This window comes from Anomaloglossus baeobatrachus, chromosome 6 (assembly GCF_048569485.1).
Source record: "Anomaloglossus baeobatrachus isolate aAnoBae1 chromosome 6, aAnoBae1.hap1, whole genome shotgun sequence".
Taxonomy (NCBI): Eukaryota; Metazoa; Chordata; class Amphibia; order Anura; family Aromobatidae; genus Anomaloglossus; species Anomaloglossus baeobatrachus.
The window spans coordinates 182518784-182536696 of record NC_134358.1 but is presented as its reverse complement, the minus strand read 5'-3'; positions in this window follow the sequence as shown (position 1 = coordinate 182536696).

Sequence of the window (17913 nt, the reverse complement as noted above, 5' to 3'; positions counted from 1 at the left end):
AAACAGCTTGGGGAGCCCTCCAAGTTGATCACCAGCCAAGGTGAAGCTGTCAGCTGTGGTTTGCAGGCTACAGCTGTCTGCTTTACCCTAGCTGGCTATCAAAAATAGGGGGGACCCCACATCATTTATTTTAATTATTTTTTTTTCTTTTTGGGCTAAATACAAGGCTAGGCACCCTTTAGTGCCACATGAAAGGCACTAAAGGGCGCCAGCTTAGAATATGCAGGGGGGTGGGACGTTATATATGTTTGACATCTATCCATTCATCCATTGTAGCATTTTAGGCTATGTGCCCACAATCAGGGTTTGCAGTGTTTTGGGCGCAGAGTGTTTTCCCTGCGTCCATAACGCTGCGTTGTGCAGTAGAAGCACAGTGGAAGGATTTTTAGAAATCCCGTGCCCACTGTTCTTCTTTTCTCCGCAGCATAAACCGACCTGTGGCGCAGCTTCCCGAGCCTCAGCATGTCAATTTATGCTGCGGAGATGAGTGTGCTCTGCAGGTAGCATAGAACTAAAGTCCACAGCAGCCTGAACCCAAATCGTGGGCATGGGCAGCTGCGTTCTCCCGTGGACAACACTCACATCTCTGTAGGAAGGCTGACACTGTGTACTAGACGCCGTGTCGCTGGATCATGGCCACATAGCCTAAAAGGGAGAAATTTGTTGCTACAGCAACATTTTTGTGAAGTACCTGTGGATTCAAAATGCTTACTATACTCCTGAATAAAATCCTTGAGGGGTCCAGTTTCCAAAATGGAGTCACTTGTGGGTGGTTTCTAATGTATAGGTAACCAAGAGGCCCTGCTAATGTGACATGGTGCGCGCAATTTATTTCAACTTTTCCAAAATTCAAATGGTGCTCCTTCCATTCCAAGCCCTCCCATATATCCAAACAGATGTTTTTGGCCACATATGGGGTATCCCTGCGCTCACAAGAAATTGGATAACAACCTGTGGGGTCCTTGTTTTGTTGTTGCCTCTTGAAAAAGTGAGAAATGTGATGCTAAAGAAACATTTTTGTGAAAAAAATGAAAATTTTCAATATGGCAACCTAAGCTTATCAAATTCTGTGAAGTATTCGTGGATTCAAAATGCTCAATATACCTAGATAAAAGCCTTGAGGTTTCTTGATTCCAGAATGGGGTCACTTGTGGGGGGCCTCCACTGTTTAGGCACTTTAGGGGCTTTCCAAATGCGACATAGCGTCCACTAATTATTCCAGCCAAATGTTCAGTCAAATTGCACTCCTTCCCTTCCAAGACCTGCCGTGTGCCCAAACAGTTGATTTCCACCACATATAAGATATCACCAAACTCAGAAGAAATTGCAGAATACATTTCATGGTGATTTTTTTCCTGTTACCCTTGTGAAAAAAAAGCTACCTGGTTGAAGTAACAATTTTGTGGTAAAATTTTATTTTTTTATTTTCATGGCTCAATGTCATAAACGTCTGTGAAGCACCTGGGGGTTCAGGGTACTCACCAAATATCTAGATAAATTCCTTGAGAGGCCTAGTTTCCAATATGGGGTCACTTGTGGTGGTTTTTTGCTGTTTAAGTACCTTAGGGGTCCTCCAAATGCAACATGGTGCCCGCAATCTTTTTCAGCCAAATTTCCTTTCCAAAATTCAAATATTGCTCCTTTCGTTCCAAGCCCTCCCATTTGTCCAAACAAAGGTTTCAGACCACATGTGAGGTATCACCGCGCTCATAAAAAAGTGGGTAACAAACATTTGGGTCAAATTTTTGGAATTACCTCTTAAAAAAGTGAGAGAATTGATGCTAAAGCAACATTTATGAGAAAAAAATTACAATTTTCAATATGACAAAGTAATGTTATCAAAATCTGTGAAGTACCTGTGGGTCCAAAATGCTCAGTATACCCCTCGATAGAAGCCTTAAGGGGTCTAGTTTCCAAAATGGGGTCACTTGAGGGGGGTTCCTGCTGTTTAGGTACCTTAGGGGATCTGTAAAAGCAACATGGTGCCCGCAATCTGTTTCAGCCAACTTTGCTTTCCAAAATTCAAATATTGCTCCTTTCATTCCGAGCTCTCCCATTTACCCAAACAAAGGTTTCTGACCACATGTGAGGTATTGGCGCGCTCATAAGAAAGTGGGTAACAAAGTGTAAGGTCCAATTTTTGGTGTTACCTCTTGAAAAAGTAAGAAAATTAGTGCTAAAGTAACATTTTTAGGTAAAATGTTAATTTTTATTTTTTTTCATTCCACATTACTTTAGTTCCTGTGAAGCACCTGAAGGGTTAATAAACTTCTTGAATGTGGTTTTGAGTACCTTGAGGGGTGCAGGTTTTAGAATGGTGTCACTTTTGGGTATTTTCTGTCACCCAGGCCTCTCAAAGTCACATCAAATGGGATGTGGTCCCTAAAAAAATGGTTTTGTAAATTTTGTTGAAAAAATGGGAAATTGCTGATGCACTTTGAACCCTTCTAACTTCCTAACCCCAAAAAATTTTGTTTCAAAAATTGCGCTGATCTAAAGTAGACAAGTGGGAAATGTTATTTATTAACTATTTTGTGTGACATAACTCTCCGGTTTATGGGCATAAAAATTAAAAGTTTGAAACTTGCAAAATTTTTAATTTTTTTGTCAAATTTCAGATTTTTTCACAAATAAAATAAAAAAATATCATCCTAAATTTACCTCTTACATGAAGCCCAATATGTCACGAAAAAATAATCTCAGAATCACCGGGATCCATTGAAGCGTTCCAGAGTTATAACCTTATAAAGTGACACTGGTCAAAATTGCAAAAAATGGCCTGGGCATTAAGTACAAATCTGGCTTCGTCCTTAAGGGGTTAAACATAGTATGATTCCCCCACAGCTCTTCTATACATGGTATGATTTCCCTACAGTTCCCCCCCAAAACAATATAACAGCCACCACAATTGTCGTCACAGTGTATAATGGCCCCCAAACTGCCATACTGTATAATATCATCCATATCCCCTATAATGTATAATAGTCTCCACAGCTCCCCTATTACTGGGAGGCAAATGCCAACAGAAGGAAATAAATGTAATTTCCTCCCACCTGTTGAGCTCTAAGTGTGTGTGTCGGGGAGGTTCAAAAACCTATTTATTTGCAGATTAATTGCATATGTGCAGGTTAGTAGCGATTTTTCAAGTGACAGGTTCCCTTTAACTATATCAGCTTGCTGTGCATGCCAATACAGTTAAGGGTGGCTGTTGCTCCGGGTGGAACAGTAAAATTGCTGAAATGGATGGAAAAAGTGCTCAAATTAAATGGGAACAGCATGGGGAAGATGCCTGGTCACATCTTTGACTCCTAGGTTGCTGCTGGGAACAATGTTGTCAGAGTATTAAGCCACTTTTATGGAGTGAAAATAAAAGATACCAAACCAAAGCTAATGAAATGTTAGGAAACATTTTTTCCTGTATAATGAATTAGGTAATAATAATAATAATAATTTAAAAAGAAAGCAAAAACACCTCCTCTACCCCTTAGGCCAGGGGTCTCAAACACGCGGCCCGCGGGCCGCATGCGGCCCGTCAGGGTAGTTCGTGCGGCCCCCAGGCCCGTGCCCCTGTTCACTATTGCGGCAGGTGCAGGGGCCGCAGCCACTATCTGCACTTTATGTCAGATTAATGTTTTGCAGGCGCTTGGCTCTCGCGCCGGCAATACAATCATCTCACATAAATCACTGACAGTGACACTGCAGCTGCCGCGATAGTGAACAGGGGCACGGGGCTGGGGGCCGCACGAAGCAGAGATGAGGCAGCGGAGGGAGCGCGGGACAGGTGAGAATGGTTTGTTTGTGTTTGTGTGTGTGTTTGTGTGTGTGTGTGTGTGTGTTGGACGTTAACCCCTTAGCGACCTATGACGTACTGGGTACGTTATGGCTCCCTGGTACTTAAGGACCCGTGACGTACCCTGTACGTCATGGCGAAATTGCAGCCCCGGTGGCTGCGATCGCTGCAAATACCTTAGATTCGGGGAGGAGGGGACCTCAGGAGGGGTGGTCTCCTCCCCGGACCTACGGAGGCTGTGATTGGCTGACGAACGCCGCTCAGCCAATCACAGCCACTAATGTTTCAGCCATTGAAAGTCGCTGAAACATTGAAATCCAGCCAAGATCAGTGCAACTGTAGCCCTGATCATTGGCTGGAGCTGGGTGACCTGTGTTTCACCCGCCCCCAGCTCTGATTGGAGAGACCGGCCATGTGACCGATCTCTCCAATCACTGTGGATCTGGGGCCGCAGACCACTCCCCTCAGCTTCACTCCGGCATCTGTGGAAGGTGAGGGGAGCTGCTGACCAATTACTACAGGATGGGGACAAAGTGCGCACATTACTATGAGATGGGGATAAGGCTGGGGACATTACTATAGGATGGGGACATTACAAGGATGGGCAAAATACTATTGGGTGGGGACATTATTACTATAGTATGGGGACATTACTATAGGATAGGGACTAGGATGGGCACATTACTATAGGATAGGGACTAGGATGGGCACATGACTATAGGATGAGAACAAGGTGGGCACAGTACTATAGGATGGGGACAAGGCTGGGGACATTACTATTACCGCCCCACCACCATGCGGAGCTGCCGCCCCACCACCGTGCGGAGCTGCCGCCCCACCACCGTGCGGAGCTGCCGCCCCACCACCGTGCGGAGCTGCCGCCCCACTACCGTGCGGAGCTGCCGCCCAACCTACACCCCACCTAGTGTCTCCTCCCCAAAATCCTTTAGGATGTAAGCCCGCAAGGGCAGGGCCCTCTTCCCTCTGTACCAGTCTGTCTATTGTAACTTGTATATGTATTCTGTATGTAACCCCCTCATGTACAGCACCATGGAATCAATGGTGCTCTATAAATAAACAATAATAATAATAATAATATAGGATGGGGACAAGGTGGGCACATGACTATAGGATGGGAACAAGGTGGGCACAGTACTATAGGATGGGGACAAGGTGGGCACAATACTATTGGATGGGGACATTATTACTATAGTATGGGGACATTACTATAGGATAGGGACTAGCATGGGCACATGACTATAGAATGGGGACAAGGCTGGGGACATTACTATAGGATGGGGACAAGGCTGGGGACATTACTATAGTATGGGGACAAGGCTGGGGACATTACTATAGGATGGGGACAAGGTGGGCACAGTACTATAGCATGGGGACTAGGATGGGCACAGTACTATAGGATGGGGACATTACTACAGGATGGGGACAAGGTGGGCACATTACTGTAGGATAGGAACATTACTACAAGGGGACAAGGATGGGAAACATTACTATAGAATAGGGATAATGCTGGGGACATTACTATAGGGTGGGGACAAGGTTGGCACATTACTAAAGGATGGGCACATTACTATAGAATGGGGACAGTACTATAGGATGGGGACATTGCTACAAGGGGACAAGGATGGGGAACATTACTATAAGATGGGGGACAAGGATGGACACATTACTATAGGATGGGGACAAGGATGAACACATTACTAAAAAATGGGGACAAGGATGGGGAACATTACTTTAGGATGGGGACAAGGATGAGCACATTACTGTGGGATGAGGACTAGGATGGGGTACAATACTACAAGGGGACAAGGATGGGCACATTACTGTGGGATGGGGCACAATACTACAAGGGGACAAGGATGGGCACGTTACAATATGGGGAACATTACTAAAAGATGTTGGTCAAAATTTCTATATAGTGCTAATTGTAAGACTATTAGTTACAAGAAAGGAATAAAATGTAAAAAAAAAAATGTTTATATTTAAACAAAGAATGTGCACGTTTGCTATAATGAACAAGTGAAAATGTTCAAAATCAGTGATCCCAAGGTGTGTAAAAAAAAAATAAAATATATTATATATGGTACCAATAAAAATGTCACTTTGTCCTGCAAAGAATGCGGCCCCCCAAATTATTTTTTTTCCTATGTGCGGCCCATACACCCAGCCGAGTTTGAGACCCCTGCCTTAGGCTATGCTCATGTGACGCCCTGGACTAGCCAGGTAGTCACATACATAACAACATACACACACCCCACCCTAGGCAGTTACAACAGTCAGACGAAAACCCTTGTTACCTCCCTCCAGGGTCTGATGTCCACACCAGGTGGGGCGGAGCCAGGCGGTTGGCCCCACCCACCGAGGAGTTCACAGGCCTGGAGGCGGGAAAAGTGTCTGATCAGTTCTGGAGGTGAAAGTGAGAGGAGTAAACACTTGAGGTGTCTGGGTAGGAGCCCAGGCACTGACAGCAAGGTTGGCAGACAGTGGTGTCCTTCTGCAGGAGTTGGTGGAACTCTGCAGAGCCATAAGGACCGGGGTCGGGCGTCGGCCCGCCAGTACCGGACCAGGGAATGGAGTGAAGCTAAGCACATAGGCAGGGCCATCGGACCCCGACCAGGCTTGGAGCCGCCGTCAATAGTCAAATCCGAATGTGACAGGAACCCCAGGGGTTTCCTAACAACCAAGTCCCGATTGAAGGCAACAGTCCACCCAGAGAGGATATACAGCCACCGCCACAGGCTAGAGAACCAAGAGCCAGTGCCTGTGGGCAAAACGGGCTCCTATGGCACCTATACACCGGGGAGCGGACTACCGGTGGGCAACCACAGGAGTCAGAACATTCTAAAAGGTGCAGGGAAAGACAGCCACCATCAGCCGTCCGGGGAGAGCACAACAACACTGCAGCCGGCTGCGGGACCCGTCCATCCGGCCGCTTTTGGCTTACCAACGACTCTGTCAGTGATTGTCTGAGTGAGTACACCAGTGCCGTCCGGCACCGCGCCACTCTGTCCCTGCAACCCTGCACCCCAGCCATCCAGCCTCCCCGTTACACCACCGGGCCCCAGGATCACCAACCCCCCTACCCACGGAGGGGACAACATCCCAGCTGCACCCTACCATCTCTCCCGGGATCCCTGTTACCAGCAGTGGTGGTGCCATCATCACTACATCCCGTGGGTGGCGTCACGAACAATCTCCCTAAACATACCACCCCCTTTTCACTCACGGGCGAGGAGCGCTGCTCGAGTCCCCGGGTCTGGTCCACCGCTCGAGCCACCGAGCAGCAGCAGCAGAAGCCCCGGACCCGAGCGTGGCGAGCGCGTCCCCTCCGCCCGCGACAACTTGCCGTCACGAACAGGATAGAACCGATCTACTTACCAGTAGAAGTGCGCCTTGTGGTCTCCGCCGGCGGCGTCCGGCCGAAAAATTTGAAGCGCCGCCATCTTTGGCGCGAAGATTTCCCGCTCGAGTGTCTTCCCCGAGCAGGGAAGGCGCGAAAGCGAAGCCCCGCCCAAAAGAGGAAGTGCCAGAAAGAACCAAGGGGGGATGGGAAAAAGATGTCTGCACCCGACTGAGTCGTTGGAGGAGTGGCGGTCGCAGCCGCAGCAGCGCCCGCAGATGGAAACGGGGCAGCCCGTGCTCCGGCCGCAAGAGCGGGGGAGGCCGTGGGTCCAGCGGTCGCCCAGATAATGCCGTTCGCCCTGCTCTATGTGCCCGGTACTACCTGGCTGCCGCAGTACAATGGGAAGCCTGATGCTTTGCATGTGTTCCGGAAAAAGATTAGCCCGATCCTCGATTTATATCCCATGACTGACAGGCAACGGGCAGCAGTAGTGCTAGGGCAGCTAACCGGCGCAGCTGTGCAGGAGACGGAGACCTGGACCGACGCGGACCGGGCCTCAGTGACTACCATTTTTGAGAAACTCCAAATCGCTTTTGAGACCTGCACGGAAGCGGAAATGCGGATGCAGTTTTATCAGTGTCGACAGCGGCCTGCGGATAATATAAGAGACTATGCCCTGCGCCTGCAAACAGCCCTCCATACGCTGAAGCGGGTGGACACTATTAATGATGCGGACAGCAATAAGATGCTAGTGAAACAATTCCTGTAAGGGCTGGGGTCTGCGGAAGACCGCAAGCAGCTACCGCTGTGGGCCCTGGAACACCCCAATCTGGACTTTGCAGTATTGAAGGAGCGGGCCCTGGAGGCCCCAACGCCAGACGCTCCTGAAGCGGCCCCATGGCCGGCTGAAACCGCTCCCATCACGGTGGCACTTCCTCTCCCGGTTCTGCCGGCCCCTGCAGCGCCCGTCGGGATGATGGAGGAGCTAGCTGCCCAGGTCCGCCGCATGGATGGAGACCTAGCCAAGATCCTTGCCGCACTCCAGCTTCCAACGAGAGTCAAGCCCCCAGGGAGGATCCAGCTTGCCGACAGCCCGGAGGACGTCCCCTGGATGCAGCGGAGAAGGACCAATGACTCACGGTATGGGCCTCGTATTTGTTACAGGTGCAGCAAGCCTGGCCACTACTCTAGGCGATGCCCGTTAAACGAGCAACCCCTGGGGCAAGGGCCAATCCTCAGGAGTAGACACCAACGCCCCCCCCCGATTGGCGAGACCGGTACGTCGGAGCTTGCCCTATCATCCCTCTGGCAGTGGACGGCATCCTGCTCATGGCCCTCTTGGACATTGGATCACAGGTAACCACTATACCATATACACTGTACCAGCAGTATTGGGGTACTGAGGAACTTGCCCCCTCTGATGATAGCCTGACCCTTATCGCAGCCAATGGACTCCCTCTAACCCAAGTGGGATACAAACAAGTGACCCTGACCGTGGGACGTGCGGAGTTAAAGGATCAAGGGATGATTGTGTTGATAAATGAACCCAGTGATCATACCCCGAAAGTAAGCTTAGGGACCAATGTGATGGAGCATTGTATGAGTGAGGTGCTGAGTCTGTTGCAGCAGTTGGCCGCCACAGCAGGAGGAGGCCGACAGAGAGCTGTGCAGCGTGAGATCCGGGCCCTTCTATATCGGACAAAGGGAACTCGACTGGTGGAGAGATTGGTGGAGTAAGGGTGATGGATGTGGCCCCTTTGGTAGTGCCACCCCGAAGTGAGATGATGATTTGGTGCAGGGCAGCAGTAGGCCCCCAGGGGCGCGACTACCCGGCGATGGTGGAACCCACGCCTTCTGAACTCTGGCCCACGGTGATGGCGGCCCGAGGGGTGGTTGACAGCAAAAAGGGGAGAGTACCTGTAAGAGTGCTGAACTGTGGAGAGGAGGAAGTTAGGCTTCCCCGTTACGCTACCCTTGCCAAGTTGCTTACCCTAGACCCTCACACCATTCACGAAGCCGCCCCTCCTACCTCAGCATCCCCTGCCAGTAGCCATATACCCCCTGAACAGTTAGAGGAGTGGTGCCAGGAACTACACGTAGGCACTGACGCCACATCCACGCATCACAAAGAGGGGGTATACAGGGTGGTGCAAGAGTATGAACAGGTTTTCAGCAAGCACCCATTAGATTTCGGGAGGATTAAGGGGGTTCAACACCATGTACCTATAGCCGTACATCCACCCATTAATGAAAGATATAGGCCCATCCCGCCAGCACATTATCAATGCGCCAAAGACATGTTGAGGAACATGAAGGAGGCAGGGCTCATTCGGGATAGTTGTAGTCCCTGGGCAGCCCCACTGGTGCTGGTAAGGAAGAAGGTCGGCACCATGAGAATGTGTGTGGATTACCGGAAGATCAACCAGATCACACATAAAGATGCTATTCTCTCCCCCATATCAAAGAGTCGCTAGCTGCGCTGAGAACTGCTAACGTCTTCTATACCCTTGACCTTACCAGCGGGTACTGGCAGGTAGCGGTCGCACCAGAGGACCGTGAGAAGACTGCACTCGCCACTCCCATGGGATTCTGCGAGTTTAACAGCATGTCGTTCGGGCTGTGCAATGCCCCTGGAACCTTCCAACGGCTCATGGAGTGTTGCCTGGGACATCTTAATTTCGAAACGGTCCTGCTGTACCTGGTTGATGTGATCGTATACTCCCAGACGTATGAGGCCCACCTGGAACATCTGGCTGAAGTGCTCGCGTCCCTAGCCAAGTTTGGGATGAAACTGAAGCCCTCCAAGTGCCACCTACTGAAGCCTAGGGTACAGTACCTCGGACACGTGGTGAGCGCCGAAGGTGTCACCCCAGACCCCGAGAAGATCACTGCTATCCAGGACTGGGTGAGACCGTCCACAGTGAGGGAGGTGAGACAGTTCCTGGGCCTGGTGGGCTACTACCGTCGCTTCATCAAGGGGTACACGAAGATGGCCGCCCCCATGCACGACCTCCTCGTGGGACAGACTAAGGGTGGCAGGTCCCCTGGATCTCCGTTTGTGTGGGAGAAGAAGCATGAGGAGTCCTTTCACCAGCTGAAGACGGCCTTGACGGGAGAGGAAATCCTGGCGTACCCTGATCACAGCCTCCCGTTCGTCCTCTACACCGATGCCAGCAATGTGGGCTTGGGAGCGGTCCTGTCCCAGGTCCAGGACAGGCGAGAAAAGGTGATCGCCTATGCCAGCAGAAAACTCCGGCCCACGGAAAGGAACCCCAAAAATTACAGCTCCTTCAAGCTTGAACTCCTGGCCCTGGTGTGGGCAATCACCGAGAGGTTCCGACATTATCTCGCAGCGGCAAAATTCACGGCTTACACGGACAATATTCCGATGACTCACCTGGACACGGCCAAACTGGGCACCCTGGAACAGCGGTGGGTGGCCAGGCTATCTAATTATAACTTCACTATCAAATACAGAGCCAGCCGCAAGAACACCAACGCGGATGCGTTGTCTCGGATGCCCCACCTGCCGGATGGGGGGTCAGAAGACGATGACCTCAAAGAAATTGAGTTGCCCGTGTTCCATCGGCCACTGGTCGAAAAATTACATGTCAAACAACAACAGGCGAACCTGGACTTGCTACCCAGTCAGGGATGGCGGGAAGCCCAAGACCAAGTGCCTGCCGTCCAGTTGGTCAAGACCATGATTGAGCAAGGTTCCTCCGGAATGGATCCGGCAGCGCCCCCTGAGGCCCAGCGGCTGTGGAAGGAATGAGCCCGGCTTTACCTGCACGAGTGGAAGCTGTATCGAGGGATGATCAACCCGAAGACTCACGAGAAGGTACGTCAGCTGGTGGTCCCTCAGGCCAGCGTGCCCAAAGTTCTACGGGCATATCACGATGGCGCTGGACATTTCGGCTGGAAGAAGCTGGAGATGTTGTTGAGAGAGCGGTTCTATTGGAGTGGGATGCGAGAATCTGTAGAGGCTTGGTGCCGAGAGTGCGGCCCCTGTGCGCTGAGAAGAAAGGATGAAGTAAGCCAGAGAGCCCCTTTACAGCCGATCATCACCCATCAACCACTGGAGTTGGTTGCCTTGGACCACGTCAAGCTTACACCCAGCCGAAATGGGTATATCTATGCCCTGACCATCGTGGACCACTATTCCAGGTTCATGGTGGTTGTTCCAGCCAAGGATTTGACCGGCCGTACTGCAGCCAGGGCATTCCAGGCCTACTTCTGTCGACCGCACAGATACCCGGAGAGGGTACTCACGGACCAGGATTCAGCCTTTGAAGCGGAGGTGTTTCAAGAATTCTGCCAATTGTATGGTTGTAAGAAGATCAAGACCACGCCATACCATGCCCAAACTAATGGGATGTGCGAAAAGATGAACCATCTAGTCCTGGACCTCCTCAAGGTGATACCGTTGGAAGAGCGGAACCTGTGGCCAGAAAAGCTGCCCGACCTGGTCGACATGTACAACAACATCCCCAGTAGTTCTACCAAGCGCACCCCGGCGTATCTGATGAGAGCCCGACCGGGCCGGCTGCCGGTGGACCTAGAAATGGGCCTGGAAGCTCCTGAGGCCCTCCCTTCGACTGCTGGCTGGGATACTCGGCAGCAAGTCCAATACCGACAAGTCCAGGAGTATGTGGAGTGGAACCTCGGTCAGAGCCGAGAGAAACAAACGCAACGCTTCAATAAGCGAGCGTCAGCTGTCCCCTTTGAGCCGGGAGATGTCGTGCTGAAGCGGAAGAGACGGACCCATAAGCTGGATGACCAGTGGGAAAGGACCCCGTATGTCATACAGCCCACTGAATGGGAGAATGAGAAGGCTTATCTGATCAGTCGCGATCAGGGGAGGACTGCTACTATGGTTTCCAGTTACCACCAGAAGAAATGTCGTCACCCCTTGAGGGTGAGAACCAAAGTTCCGGTCCCGACGCCGAGTGGGGAAAAGGAGAAGAGGGTGATCCACACAGTGATGGGCGATTTTCCAACAGACTGGCCTATGCAAAACGGTGCGGTGATTGTTCCGGTGATAATGTTCCCACAACACGTGGAAGAAATGGAGACGGAAACGCCCGCCAGTGAGCCACTCGAACAGGCGCCCAGGGACGCACCTCTACCCCCTCCCCTTGGGTCTCCACCCGCCTTACCTGTCATAAGGGAAGAGGGACCGACTGTCTCCTCTGTCCCCTTGCCCTCCACTGATGACATTGGGCCCAGAAGGTCCACACGCCCCAACCTAGGTCGACCCCCACTTAGGTACAGGGAAACTACCATTTAGAGGTGCCGTATGTTAATCGTGTAAATAGCTGAATGAATGAATACAAATCAAACCGAATTTTCATCTGATTGTCGACAGTGATTATTCCGGCCGTTGCCGGCAAGTTGTCCCCAGAGGGACTCTATGTGTTTACCGCCCACATGAGAAACTGCTCATGACCATGGCCGAGAACTGGCAGGCCACCCACGAACTTGTGGGCCTGTAAATAGTTTTGTGGGCCGTTTTCTGTCCGTGCCGCCTCCGGAGAGGCAGATTGGAGGAAGGGCCCGCAGCAGAGCAGGCTGGGGCCCGGCCACCACCAGGACCAGTGGCCATCCTCCGGGGGTCAGGGGTCCCCCTGGATGTGGGGTCCCCTGAAGTGACAGCCGGGTGCGAGATACCGTACCTGTTCCCGCTCGGGTAACCTGGACCAGGACTTTACTGGGGTAAAGGGGTGCTGCCCGTTTCTTAGGGGCAGCATCAAGGATCAGGTTATTTGAGTGGGGGAGTGGATGACCACGAACCCGTCCGTTTAATAAAAATGTTCAATATTTGAAACGTTAAAGCACTGCACCTCCCGTAAGGGAAGACTTGAAAATATACGTATGTTGAATGTTTTCATATGTTAATTTATCTTTTACAGTTTGAAAAATAAAACCGGTAATGGACGCGCAGACCGTGGACGGGCTGCATTTTACCAAGGAGGAGTGTGACGCCCTGGACTAGCCAGGTAGTCACATACATAACAACATACACACACCCCACCCTAGGCAGTTACAACAGTCAGACGAAAACCCTTGTTGCCTCCCTCCAGGGTCTGATGTCCACACCAGGTGGGGTGGAGCCAGGCGCTTGGCCCCACCCACCGAGGAGTTCACAGGCCTGGAGGCGGGAAAAGTGTCAGATCAGTTATGGATGTGAAAGTGAGAGGAGTAAACACTTGAGGTGTCTGGGTAGGAGCCCAGGCACTGACAGCAAGGTTGGCAGACGGTGGTGGCCGTCTGCAGGAGTTGGTGGAACTCCGCAGAGCTGTAAGGACCGGGGTCGGGCGTCGGCCCGCCGGTAACAGACTGGGGAATAGAGTGAAGCTAAACACACAGGCAGGGCCATCGGACCCCGACCAGGCTTGGAGCCGCCGTCAATAGTCAAATCCGAATGTGACAGGAACCCCAGGGGTTTCCTAACAACCAAGTCCCGATTGAAGGCAACAGTCCACCCAGAGAGGATATACAGCCACCGCCACAGGCTAGAGATCCAAGGGCCAGCGCCTGCGGGCAAAACGGGCTCCTACGGCACCTATACATTGGGGAGCAGACTACCGGTGGGCAACCACAGGAGTCAGAACATTCTAAAAGGTGCAGGGAAAGACAGCCACCACCAGCCGTCTGGGGAGAGCACAACAACAACACTGCAGCCGGCTGCGGGACCCGTCCATCCGGTCGCTTTTGGCTTACCAACGACTCTGTCAGTGATTGTCTGAGTGAGTACACCAGTGCCGTCCGGCACTGCGCCACGCTGTCCCTTCAACCCTGCACCCCAGCCATCCAGCCTCCCCGTTACACCACCGGGCCCCAGGATCACCAACCCCCCTACCCACGGAGGGGACAACATCCCAGCTGCACCCTACCATCTCTCCCGGGATCCCTGTTACCAGCAGCGGTGGTGCCATCATCACTACATCCCGTGGGTGGCGTCACGAACAATCTCCCTAAACATACCACCCCCTTTTCACTCACGGGCGAGGAGCGCTGCTCGAGTCCCCGGGTCCGGTCCACCGCTCGAGCCACCGAGCAGCAGCAGCAGAAGCCCCGGCCCCGAGCGTGGCGAGCACGTCCCCTCCGCCCGTGACACTCACAATAAGGAGTCTGACTCCTAGACTGGTAAAGCCTTTGCACTAAGTGCAAGACCTATCAAGAATTGCAATACACCCTGGAATATATGGATGTATTACATTTTTTCCCCATTTGGAAGAAGTGGGAATCCTATACTAGTAAAGTGTATGCAATATGTGCAAGGGCTTCCAAAAATTAGAAAGACAGAATGAAAAAAAGAGATGCGCTGTGTAACACCTGGTGGTGAGGGTTGGAATTAGGTAATGCCCGGAGGCTGCTCACCTCAAGAGGTTGTGCACCCTTGCACAATCCCAGGTGATGCGGTGAAAGGTCCGAGGGAACTGCTGGAGCCTGGAGCCATTTGAAGATCCTGGGGACCAGCGTGGAACAAAATTAGAAGGAGGCACTGCAATACATCCTGGAAGATACATAGAAAACATTTACATTTAGGAGTGGGACTTGTGTGGCCAACAACAAGGAGTCCCGGATTCAAGGCCCCTACTCAGGGTACAATTGGCACAGCAAGGGCCTTCAGGCATTTGACTTCAATTTTGCTACAGCTAAGGTGGTTGTCAATTCCTCCTGTGCCAGCTCAATGCATCAAATAGGAGTTAACCTAGCTCACTAAGAGGAGGTGCTCAGAAGTAAAAGATAAGCCCAATAAAGTAGAATAACTTCAGCACACTCAAAAATGAAAACATACATTATGTGTCTGCAGGGAATTATATTGCAAAGAAAAAAATTGTTACAATTTTTACCTTTGCAATAAAATCACCCGCAGACACATTTTGTACAACGTTTTTATTTTTGAGTAGCTCAAGCATCAGGCAGCCATAAGGCTTCATATAAATTGAAGCTGGGGTTTCCACATTTTTTTTTACCTTGGAGACCTTTGCCAATAAAAATCATGACCATGTCGAGGAAATTTCTCCAACCTATCCCGTGGAAAGAACACCAAAAGTCTTTGCCCATTTACTCACACGAGATGCATTTGCGCCGTTCAGCTGCAGTCACTGCTCCCTTCTTGGTTAAATTGATTCAGTGTGTTTTTAGTGCCACCGGGGGCATAATAACTAATAAATACATCTGCCTGTCAACTGAAAATGCTGACAGGCTGATTGTTCTCAAAATGAACAAGGCCTGGATTGGCACCTACTTCTCAACCCCAGCGGATGGCAGCAGCGGAACATAAAGCCAATTCAAATGTTCTTTTTTTTGTGGTGTATTTCCATGCATCCCTTCTCACCATAGATATACAGTTCATGGTTTATATCTTGTCTTCCTCCTTCCACACTATATCAACAGTGTTATCATGCGCCCTCACTCAAATTTCTACAGGGTCTTTTTACTGTGTCATCAGGCGGCCCTTACTCATAAATTTTACTCTTCCACAGACTTGAGTCAAATCAGAGTCTCACAATTTTTAATAATATCCGCGCCAATTTTCAGTTTCTTATTTTTTATACAGGTAAAATATATCTTTGTACCGTGTTAGCCAGTAGAGATAAAAAATTGTTTAAAAGAACTGAAGTCCTCAGTGGTTGATACCTTTTAATGGCGAACTGAAAAGATGGTAATAATAGCAAGCATTCGAGACTACTCAGGTCTCTTCATCAGGCATGGTATAACACAATCTGAAGAGTCACATATTTATACACAACAGGACACAATGGAGCAGTAAAAAGGCAAGTTATGTGAAGCAGAAGGCCTGTGACAAAGGTTTTGTGCTAATGGGTATTGTAGGTATGTAGAATTGGGTTTGTAATCTAGAGTGCTTTGGGGATCAGATTCTCTTCACATAACTTGTCTTTTTACTGCTCCCTTCTATGTTCTGTTGTGTATAAATATGTGACTCTTCAGATTTTGTGTTACTGTATTTTTCGGACTATACGACACACCGAACCATAAGACGCACCCTGGTTTTAGAGGAGGAAAATAGGAAAATAAAATTTTAAGCAAAAAATGTGGTCATGACACACTGTTATGGGGTGAGGATCTGCTGCTGACACTGTTAAGGGGGTAATGTCCTCAAATTCTCTACTAAGGTACCCAATGCTGGTAATGATCCTCCTGCCTTGTATATACAGTATATGTCCCTCATCCTGGTATAGCCCCCATACTGCTATATACCGTCATCCTGGCATATGGCCGCATCCTGCTATATACTAGCATATGGCCGCATCTTGCTATATACCCCATCCTGGCATATGGCCCCATCCTGCTATATAACCCATCCTGGCATATGGCCCCATCCTGCTATGTACCTTCATTCTGCTATATACCCCCATCCTGCTATATACCCCCATCCTGCTCCGGCTTCAGCGCTGAGAGATGATGGGTGGGATGATGGGTGCACATATTAAATGAGCGGGACCACGTGGTCACGACAGGCTGCTACAGCCTAATCGTGCTGCCGATGACTCGCTCCACTGCAGCACCCTCATTCCCCGCAGCCCTACATTCAGACTAAGAAGCACCCCCCACTTTCCCCCAACATTTGGGGGAAAAAAGTGTGTCTTATAGTCCGAAAAATACGGTATACTGAGCCTGAAGAAGAGACCTGATTAGTCTCAAAAGCTTGCTATTATTACCATCTTTTTTGTTAGCCATTAAAAGGTATCAACCACTGAGGACTTCAGTTCTTTTAAACAATTTTTTATTTTTTATAAAAGTTTAAAATAAGCAATACATTTCGTTCAACTTCACAATTGTGTCCCACTTGTTGTTGAAATTTCTACCATAAAATTTAATTTTTTTATCTTTATATTTGAAGCCTGAAATGTGGGAAAAGGTTGAAAAATTCGAAGGGGCCAAATTCTTTCGCAAGGCACTGTACATGTACATGTTCCCCAGATGCCTCTAATTTTCCCGGTGTGCTGTCCCAGCCTTACACCATCATTTGTCCCATAACATCACCTGTACTCTCTGATTTTTCTCTTTATATGTTTATTTTTGAGTAAAATGTAATTTTTGTTTATTCTACAAGCTACTGACAACATGTCTCCGAATTCCCAAGCAATAAATTTTGTATTGATTTTCTGAAAATGAAAAAAGGTCAAAATAACAAAAAAAATGCATTGCTTTCAGGCCTCAAATAATGCAAAGAAAACAAGTTCATAATCATTTAGAAACAACAATACTAGTTAGGGATGATCGAATACCAAAATATCCGAATTTGCGAATATCCGACGAATAGGTCGCCGCTATTCGACTATTCGAGAATATTCGACACGCAATATAAGTCTATAGGAAACCAGAATACCTAACGGTGAGCTGTGGTCACTAAGGAAAAGGCCGAAATGGATTGGAAAAGGCAGTCTCTCTCGCGAATAGCCTGCTATCCGTCGTATATCGAATAGTGGCGAATACTTTCAGAATCTATAAGCTCATCCCTAATACTAATGTTTTAACTTAGGAAGAGTTCATAAATCAATATTTTGTGGAATAACCACTCCTGGTGCAAAAATTGAAGCAGTTGTTCTTTGTTTGCTGGCTTGTGGCTATCCATCTTCCTCTTGATTACATTCCAGAGGTTTTCAATGAGGTTAAGGTCTAGAGAATAGGCTCTAGACTCTCTCGCGAATAGCCTGTTATCCGTCGGATACCGAATAGTGGCGAATACATTCCTAATCTATAAGCTCATCCTTAATACTAATGTTTT